Genomic DNA, 10,807 nt, shown 5'->3' with positions numbered 1-10,807 from the left:
GTTCCAGAACAGCCAGGACTGTCTCAAAAAACAAACAAAAAAACAAAAAAACAAAACAAAAAAAAAAGAATAATACAAGTAGTCGTAGTCAATAAGGCAAGCAGCCAAATGAATAAAGAAAAAAGATACTCAAGTTAATGTATTTTAAAACTAAAAGTGATGTTAAAACAGATGGATACCAGTAAATTCAAGATGAGCAATAAAGAATATTTTGAAAAATTATGTTCCAATATACTAGAAAAACTAGAAGGAATGAACGGATTGCTAGATACATAAAACCTACTGTTATGGTTAAGCTTGATTGTAAACTCAATAGAATGTTGAGTCACATGAAAACAAACATCTGAATATGTCTATGAAGGGGTTTCTAGACTATGTTAACTGAGGTGAAGAAATTTCACCCTAAATGTGCTGATGTCCTGAACTGGATTTTAAACAGAGAAGATAAAAGGGTGTTCTATCTGGATGAAGGTGGTGAGTGCCTTTACTCCCAGCACTTGGGAGGCAGAAACAGGCAGATCTCAGAGTTTACGGCCAGGACATATTGAGTTCCAGAACAGCCATAACTACAGAAAGAAACCCTGTTTTGAAAAACAAAAAACAAGTGAGTTTCATACCAGGACTCACTGCCTTCTGCTTCATGACTGTGGATGTAATATAACCACCTACCAAAAGCTCTTGCTGCCATGTCTGCCCTGCCATGCTGGATTATACTTTCCAGCTGTGAGCCAATGTGACTATTTCCTTCCTGGAGCTGTTTTTGTCCAGTACTTTTTCATAGAAACAAGAAAGGCAACTAATGCAAAAAGTTGGTACCAGGAGTGGAATTATTGCTGTGGCAAGTTTAGTTGGGTGGTTATAGGTCTTGGAAAGTGTTCTCAGGAGGAATGCGGATAAGTCTGGAACTTTAACCCTAGATTGCTAGATTGCTAGACTGGAGGTTAGTGGGCCATTGCTGTGGGTTTGAGAGTGCTAACACATACAAGGACCTTGAAGGGTTAGCTTCGAAGGTTTTGGAGAACAAGAACTCTATTGGGAGCTGAAGTCATAATCTTATATTCTGAAAAAGAATATGGCTGCATTCTGCCTGTGTCCTGAATATTTGAGTAAGACTACAATTTTTTAAATGGATTAACTTGTTTAGCATATGAAATTTCAAGATAAGATAGCATCATGCAGGCTGTATGTGTGTGTGTGTCTGATACACACACACACACATATATATATATATATGATATCTGAGATATATATCTGATATACATATGTATCTGATATCTGATATATGTGATATATATCAGATAAGACAAGTTTAAAATATCATATATACATATATGTATATACATATTAGATAAGACACATTTGAAAGCAGTTATAATTGTTAAAGAGATCTAAACTATTAAACACCCAGTGCTCTGCATAGCTACAACAGGAGAGGGGCACCCAGACATTACCAAAGAAAACTCTGTGTTATAAAAACAAAAATGTATTTGGGGAAAGAATCTAAACTGTGAATGCCACTGAAAGAGTTCCCACATCAGAAACAACTGTCTAGGAAAGTGTTATCCCAGAGTCATGACACAGAGGCTCACAAAGTCTGCTGCAACTGAAGTCCAAGGAGGCCCGGCTGCATACTGGGCTAGCAAAATGAACTTAGAAGCATTGTCCACATAGTACTTCAAGCATGAATGATTCAAAATGAAGTAGTTCTAGATCTTGAATCAGTTTCAGAGTGCTGCCGAGGCAAGCGAATGTTTGAAGAGTTGAAATCCTGCAACTCGACTGTTGGGAAGCACTGTGGAAAGCCGGAAAGAAAAAAGCTAAGTTACAGTGATTCCAGGATGTTGGAGGTACAAGAATCAAGGAATACACAGTGTGTGGTGTTGTATGCACGGAGTGGGGCTGGGTCAAGAAAGAGGCTGTCTGTGCTGTGAGCAACAAAGCTAGAAAACCGGGCTGCCCAAGCCCTTTGCAGCCCATAGAAGATTCTGTTATGTGGTCTAGATACCGAACACAGAATTGCCTGATTTGCTGTTCACCATCCTGGGAAATTGCTTTGCTTTTGTCGTATCTGTCTTTGATATGCAACCCATCTTCATTTTTATGAATGAGAATGTTTACTCTGTACCATTGTGTATCAGAAGTATATAATTTTTTGTTTGATTATTTGACTGTGAAGAGTTCATTATTAAGAGATTGGCTAGAGTTTAGAGAACACATTATATGACACATTTTTGAATAGTGTTGATTTATTAAAGACTGTGGTAATTTAAGTTACACTATGTTCATTTTGTGTGATGAGATGTCCATGTGCCTGGGGAGGCCAGGACTAGAAGGCTTAAAGTGATGTGCTTGGGTATACAGTTGACAAGAGGTAGAGTTTCAGTGGTTAATCTTAATTGTTAACCTGATGGGATTTAGAATCATCATGTGAACAAACCCCTGGGTGACGTGGAAGATTCTGGTTGTGTCATGTAATTCAGACTCGTGGTGTTTTGCTGAGGCAAAACCCATGGGAGGTCACGTAAGGTTTGGAGATCATATAAATGGGACTCAGCATACAGCGATGGGCCACTTGCACAGATAACTGTGCAACTCTTCATTGGTCTCTCATCTTCTCTGATCTTCACTTCATTGAGAGAAGCACAGCAGAGAACTCCTGGCACTCCATCTGGTCCTGGTTGCTCCCACCGACTCCTGCCAATTCAGCAGAGGCTTGGTGGTTTCTGCTGGATCATGATGCTGTTTGGTGACACTTTTGAACTGGACTGTTGCCATCCTTCCTGACAACAGAGACTGGAATTGCCTCAAAGAATACATCTAAACAGGACAACATCCCCTTGTCCTATATACCATCTTTTCTTCCCTAACTTTAGGGAGTAGGTTTTGAAAAATATAAGCCTACAACTTAGAATACCTATTGGGTCAGTTTCTAGGTTATGTTGGGAGCATTATTCCATGGGGTCCTGATATAACATGACCAGCTGCCTCATGTTCCTGCTGCTATGCTTATCATCCAGTGAGAAGTGAAACAAAGAATACTACATGATGCGTAAGCTATAGAAAGAATTAGGAACTACATTCGAATTTTAAAACTGACTTCCTGAGTCTTTCTTATAGAGAAAACCTTGGAGGAAGGCTAAGGTTGGACACCAAATAGCCTGGCAACCTGGCAACAAACGAGGTTGATTTTGAAAGAGGAACAAGTTGCTACCCCTCAATCAGTTAATTCAAATTTCCTAGGGAGAACCCACTTTCCTAATCCTAGTTACTATTATTCTGAGTCTAGAGTTATGTCAGAAAGCCTTGGCCTTTCGAAGCCAAATCGGTGCTGGGCATCAAGACTTAAATAGAAGTCCTCCGGTTTTGCTGGAAACCTGTCTCTGAATTGGCCATATAGACATCCATTCATCCATCATTCTTCCATTCTATACATTCTCTGAATGTGATTTAAAGACCTGCCGTACATCAACCCCATGTTAGGTTCTCTACAGTAAACGGACCTGATGCAAGAGAAAGAAAAGATACTAAGCCCAGGAGTTAGAAACGCATGGAATGTTAGGGACACTTCTAATGTGCTATGAGGCTGGGTCATGGAGTGCCATCTAGTAAACAGCCAGAGAGTATCAGAGGAGTCAGGAGCTATGCCAAAAAGAGCTCTCTGAGTTCTGTAAGTAGTTTAGTTTAGTCTTGATGACAGAGATAAATTCATGAAGGCTATCAAGTAAACTATGTCAGTTGACATGGAATGTAATCAGATACAGTTGTTTGTAAGCATGTTGCTGGCCACTGAACTAGACAAGACTGCCCTGGAGGAGTTAATTGACTGGTATAGTCAGAAAGTAGGAGTATAGTCTGATACTTCCTTGAGCATGATAAGCAGAGGAATACAAGAATTCAGGGGTGACTTTCAACTTTCTGGCCTGAATAAATATGCAAGAATCCAGAAGAAATAACAATAGCAATAGACACAACACTGTGTCCAGCATAGGCATAAGGTAGTGCTGGTGCCCTGGGTGAGGGTGGCTACTCTTAAGGTCCTTACTTGACCTTTCTACTGTGCTTAAACTGTATAATTCCCTTGTATAGGTAACTGAACATCTTGCTCAATGTGAAGGATTTCTTTAACAAGAATCTCAGAAGTGTGAAGTAAAACTTTTTTTTTTTTGAAGTAAAACTCTTTAGTGGATGAAAAATGTAAAAGTAAAAAGACTCTGGCAAAAAGGGAAATTTTTACAAGTCATGTAGAGTCACGTGACTCTGCTAACTATGTAATATTCTGAAGCCTGTTGGTGTCACTAAGTCAACAAAACTCACCTTGCATAAGGCAAACACACTCACAAAGATAAATGTTCCAGCAGTGTCAAAACTAAAACGAGCATGGGTATGTTTAGAATTAGCCAATAATTCCAGAGGAAAAACACAAAGTTGGGTGGGATGGAAGAGCAGGGTAGGATTGGCCAGTCCATCTCCCAACCAAGATAACCACAGTGAGGGGAGGAAGAAGGAACATGATGCATGCCCAGTATGGGAGTATCCTGCTGAGGACTCCATCCAGCTAACCGAACTTTATTCTAGAAAGGTTTCTAATACTTTCAAGAAGTTACTAGGCCAAATCTATGAATCAATTTACAGCAATTAATATATTAAATTCTATACTAAGGAATCAGATGTTGCCTCTCCATTCTAAACCTTTTTATTTACAGCATTGTTCTGATTTATTGAGAATTGTGTAGACATCTGGAGGCATCCCTGAAGCCACTTTGAAATAATGTCAGCATGGCCATAGCTACTTAATGTGAAGTGGTCTTGTTTTTAAAATGGTCTCAAAAAACCTTATTAAATTTATAGAAATTTCAAATATGTCCTAAGTCAATTCATCAAAATTCAACAACAAAAGTAGGAAGGCTAGAAAAATACACTCCGTCCAAACTGAATGACCTCAGTCTTTGCTTCCCTAGCCAATATTAGGTCATCATCCTAAGGTTGTGTAATATTACCAACAGCTGTGGCAAAGTCACTGACAGTTCATCTTTTCCCCAAAACAACTCCTCCACTAAACAAATAATCGTTACATCAACAAAGCAGGGATTTACAACACTTTAAAGACAGAGATTATGGAGGAAAGAAATGAGAGAAATCTTGATTTTTTTAAATTATCTTCTGTGCTTTAAAAATATCTTATAAGATTTATTTTATTTTCTTTATATGTCTGTCTGTGTGTGTGTCTCTCTGTCTCTCTGTCTCTCTGTCTATCTCTCTGTCTCTCTCTCTCTCTCTCTCTCTCTCTCTCTCTCTCTCTCTCTCTCTGTGTGTGTGTGTGTGTGTGTGTGTCTGTATGCATAAGGGGGTGCCCATGAATGATGTCAGATTTTTTGATGCTGATAGTTACAGACATGAGTACTGGGAACAAAACTGCAGGAGCAGCAAGTGTTCTTATCTGCTGAGCCGTCTCCTCTGCCTTCAGACTCTGTCTCTGTCTCTCTCTGTCTCTCTCGATTGCTCACTCTCTCTCTTTGTGTGTATACACATGTATGTATGGTTGCATATACATATGTGTACATGTGAATGGAAAACAGAGGACAGCCTGGGCTGTCCTCAGGAACTATGGACTTTGTTTTCTATTTGTGAGATGGCTTCTCTTACTCTCCTGACTGATCCTTGTTCATACAGCTAACGTTGCTGACCAAGACCCAAGGATCCTCTGGCCTCAGCCTCATCTGCTAGAATTGAACAAATGAGTTTTCTCCTTTACCACCTGAGTTCAAAGTCAGTCCATCAGAGTAGGTAGCTAGCACATTTACTGATGAGCCAACCTGCTGCCATCTTTTGTCGCCACCCAAGTTTCTTATGTACCTTAGGCCCGAAACCTCTACGTAGTCAAAGGTGACCTTGAACTCCTGGTTCTCTTTTGTTTGTCTGCTAAGTGTTGGGGTTCTTCCCATGGCTTCTGATTAATGATGATCACTTGGAACATCAGAAAGGGTAAAGTGACAGCAGCCCTTGGACTGGATTCAGATCCTCACTGTGGGCCAGAGACTGGTTAGCACTGTGTCCACCACCTACTTTTTCACCAGAGGCAGCCCTTCCAGGCCTTCCTCAGGGCTCTCTCTGTTCTGCTGTCAGACGTCTCCAGCAGGCCATGTCTGCCAAACCCCTTTTCTCTCCAGTCCATGCCATCTGAACTTGCACTTCTGCCTCTATAAAATACAAATACTATCGAAGCTAAACAGAAGCCAGATAATGTCGTGTCTTGCATCATGCCTGGATCATAGTACATGTTTCCTTCCCTTTAAAGGAATGAACCATAATGCCAGAGGTAACTGAATTTCAAAATAGGATTGACGCAAGTAAATAACTAGTTGGGCAGAATGGTCACATGGGAGTTATTTTGCAGCATGTGAACATTTCTTGTGACTCATAAAATTCATCCATGGTCAATCTCACAGTTTGGAAAGTCAGTCTGTGTGCCTCCCAGATGTGAACCTTCCCACACTTAACTTGCACTTTGGGATTCAAGAAATCTTTCCTTTTTCCCTGAAGAAAGGAAGTCAAAGCACTGGAAATTGCAGCAAGGCTGGGAGTAGGCTGACATGCTTAAGCTGCAGCAGATGGGTTCAGCTTCAGCACCTCAAATGCCATTCGCCACCATTCAAGTCAGGAACCAGAACCCCTTTATTCCGTACAACTGCTAACAGTACATTTGACCATACTTTTAAATTTTAAGTTTGACTCTGGTCAGCTTGGACTAGAATAAACTTGAAGAGATAACCCTTTTTGCCAAGTGACCTATTCTAGAAGATTTAAAAATAGCTGGTTAGTTTATGAAATGGTTAAAGACATGAATGAACTATTAAAATAAAGTAAAACCAAACGCTTTTTCCAAACAGTAAGCACGGTAAGGCAGGTGAAGTCAGCCTACCACCTGAGTGGTTTCCCAACACATATAATCAACAAGGAAAATCAATAAGACAGAGACAAACAAATCAATACAGTGTGTAAGCAAATACTGAGCCTGTGGTTCCCGGAGGAGCAAATCAATGAGCAGTAAATACACCCAGGCATCATCTTACTAGCAAGAGAAGAAAATGCAAATGAAACCACATAAAAACTATGAAAGTGTGCTTCCATATCGGGATGGTAGAAGTGGAACATTCCCAAGTACCAGAAAGGACAAGGACAATAGGGACTCCCATGCCCAGCTGAGAGAGCAGTGGGAATTCTCATGACTACTTTGGAAAGCAATGTTAACGTTCTCTAGGATCTTGGGAATGGACACAACCTATGCCCAGGGCTTTTACAAGTTTCCCTTGTGTACCCTAGAGTGCCTGAAAATACTAATTCTCAATCAGGGTGTGATGGTAGACACAGGAGAATTGAGAGTTCAAGGCTACATGAGACCCTTCCTAAATAAACAAAAAAATGAAATAAAATAAAGGAAAAGCAGAAAAGAATGTAAGTTTTTCAGCCCCAGCCCAGACTTACTGAGTGGGAGTTAGAACACTGTGATTTTTAAATCTGAAGGTCAGCAGTGAGGAGCAAGTACTGACCCAGGAGGAAGAGCTGCCTGGGGTTTCTATGGTTGAGAAACAAATCTGTAGCAACTGCTTAATAGTGCTGAAATGAGACTGTCTTAGAAGCATGAAGCCTATGCATTCTAAGACTCTAAGATGCTGCTTTTGGGTGGAGATGCTACAGGGTTCAAATGAAAGCCCTTCCTTGCCTATGGCTAAAGAAGCCTGAAATATTCAAGACTGTGAGCAAGCATACATTCCTCGTTTACTATCGCCAGAACAAGAAAGCCTGGGTATAGCCGAGCGGTGGTGGCGCACGCCTTTAATCCCAGCACTTGGGAGGCAGAGGCAGGTGGATTTCTGAGTTCAAGGCCAGCCTAGTCTACAGAGTGAGTTCCAGGACAGCCAGGGCTACACAGAGAAACCCTGTCTCGAAAAAAAAAAAAGAAAGAAGAAAGAAAGAAAGAAAGAAAGAAAGAAAGAAAGAAAGAAAGAAAGAAAGAGAGAAAGAAAGCAAGCCAGCCTGGGTAATGGCAGCATTGTCTGAAGACTGGTCTTTAGACTATTATATTCAACAGGCAAGAGTATTCTACAAACTAAAATAGCATTACATTCAAGAGTCTTTTGATCCTGTGGGTATCCAAAGTATATGGGCACCATCCACACTAATGACTAATGTAATGTTGTTTACCACCAACTGTGACCAATGTGCAAGAGCTTTCTTCAAAGCATCCGATTTACAACAAATGGTTGCTCGGGCCATTGGATATGATCAAATCTAAATGAAAGCTGCCAGAATTTTTGAATAGTATTAATGCTCTATTCCCTGAAATGATGCAGAAGCATTGAGAGAAGTCGTGTCAGACACACCAGGGGCATTTGGGAAAACAATTTTAAAAACATACTCAAAGGTTAGGGTTGTCCTCAAGGCAAAGATTTATTAGTGCCTTAGCAAGCAGTGGGGCAGGAGTTTGAAATAAAAAGCATCAGTCCTGCTTTTGTCTGGCAAAGTTTCTGATCTTAAAGGTTTCTGAGGGGAGGAGAGGCTTGTGTTGTGAGGAGATGGGCTCAATTAATATATTGCCTGTGCCGTGTGACAGACAATTTGTGACTTATGCTGTCTGACAGATAGTCAGGAAACAGTCAGAACTGGGCATTGATAAAGATCTTCACGAGCCCCTTGGGATGGAGGCTGAAGAGCTTTCCTATGACTACCTAGGGAACTGGATGAAGACAAAATCCACAAAGTGGGAGCAGAGGCACCAAGAAATCTCACAAGGGAACTGGCAGATGTACACGGTACTCTCATCAAAAGGGCACAAAAGTTAAGAAGAGGTGAACAGCACAGGTTTACAAGATCAGGCAGGCAGATGCAGGATGCTCTCGACTACCATGAGGAAACAATATCAAAAGAATAAACGAATGGTGTAGCCAATGCTTGGCATCTTCCCAATAAATGCTGTACCTGCTAAGCCAGCAGGTGTCGAAGCCCTCGTGCCTTCTGCCTCCTGTTCCTGCATCTCATCAGGAAAGAGAGAAATCCATGAGTATGCCATCATAGCTACCACAAGCGATCTTAGTGAGATGCTTTAAACATCCTCAAGACCACATGTACCTTCAGCTCTGCGGGCTAGGAACCTGTTCACCCACTCTGTTCACATTCCATACAACATACAACAACATAGCTCCCAAGTATTAGATAGACACTTTATTGTAACATTGGCTTTAAATGATTCTGTCTAACTATAGACTTAAAGTCTCCCCAGCATATTTAAGTTGGTCTAGGCTGAATTGTAATGGTTGAGAGGATGGCCATACTAAATGCGGATTTCTTGGGCTGTAAGGCAAGGAGCAGCTCTGGTTGAATTGAATCATTGCGACATCTTGTGGTCACAAGAAGTATTACAGCAACACAACCAGAACCGAGTACAATTTAATGAATTCTTAATATCTGGGTTCCTGGATTTTTCTGCTTTCACCTTTTAGTCACTGCTTCCAGGAATCTATATATTTGTCTTTTCAATGTGTAGGGCACTTTGGGACGGTGTGCCATGTATACATGAATTATGTGGTTTAGCTGCTAGCCTCCCGGCAAATGTAACCATTATGTCAGTTCCAATGTTCCTGGACAGGTACCTCGTAGCCCACTCTCCAGGTCAGAGGGAGCAACAGGAAAAAGTTCTGAGCTCTTGATTTGTGTTCCAGGAACCAAACTTGGGTCCCCTGCAGGAGCAATCTGCATTCTTAACTGTTGATGAGCCATCTCTCCAGCTCCAATAGTTTTAAAGTAACACTGGGGCTGGAAAAAACGGTTCAGTGGGTAAACGGCTCACAGCACAAATGTGAGGCCCTGTGTTTAGGTATATCAACACCCACTTAAAAGTCAAATGTGAATGTGAAAGCCTGTACCCCACTGGATCTGGAGGGCTCACTGATCAGCCACTCCAGCCAAGAGGCTCACTGGAGAGAATCCGTTTCAAAAAAATAAAAACGAGAGAGAAAAAGGAAGATTCCCAAAGCCAACTTCTAAACTCTACAAGCACACACAAGCCCACCACCACCCCCATCATCATAGTAGCATAAACTGAAGATTAACATATCAGTTAAATATCTTAAATCCATAGTAATGAATATCAATTAGAAGAAGCTGAGGTAAGGAAAAAGGCTTAGCGAATAAAAGTGCTTGCCGTAGGAGCCAGATAAAACAGCTGGAATGTGGTGTTGTGTCTCACAGCACTCTCAGGACAGTGAGATAGGAGGTGGAGACAGGAGAGTTGGAGAATTACCCAGAAGCACGTGCATCTGCCCTTGGAGATACAAACACACACACACACAATTCATGAAATTAGATTTTTTTTTTAAATCCAGAAAAAAGTCTCTACTTGCTTAGGAAAAGAATATTATATACAGAAGCACATTTAAGAGCAAAAGGTTTCTTTCTAGCATTTGTGGTTTTATACTTGTGTCATTTATTTATTTACTTACTTACCTTTGTGCGTCTTAGTATTTTGCCTGCATGTATGTCTATGTGAGAGCATCAGATCGCAGAGTTACAGACAGCTGTGAGCTGCCACATGGGAGCTGGGATTTGAACCCTGGTCATCTAGGAAGAGCAGTCAGTACCCTTAACCGCTGAGCCATCTCTCCAGCCCCTATATCCATGTCTTTAAGAACTGAAAACTCACACCCTAATCTTGAACTTAGAAGAATTATGTAAAGGGATTTCTCCCGAGAGCCCCAGATATATACGAAAGCTTTACAGGTACCAAAAATCTGTCTGACCAAAGTGCCCTGCT

This window comes from Arvicanthis niloticus, chromosome 3 (genome assembly GCF_011762505.2).
Source record: "Arvicanthis niloticus isolate mArvNil1 chromosome 3, mArvNil1.pat.X, whole genome shotgun sequence".
NCBI classification, from domain to species: domain Eukaryota; kingdom Metazoa; phylum Chordata; class Mammalia; order Rodentia; family Muridae; genus Arvicanthis; species Arvicanthis niloticus.
This window is presented reverse-complemented; position numbering follows the sequence as displayed.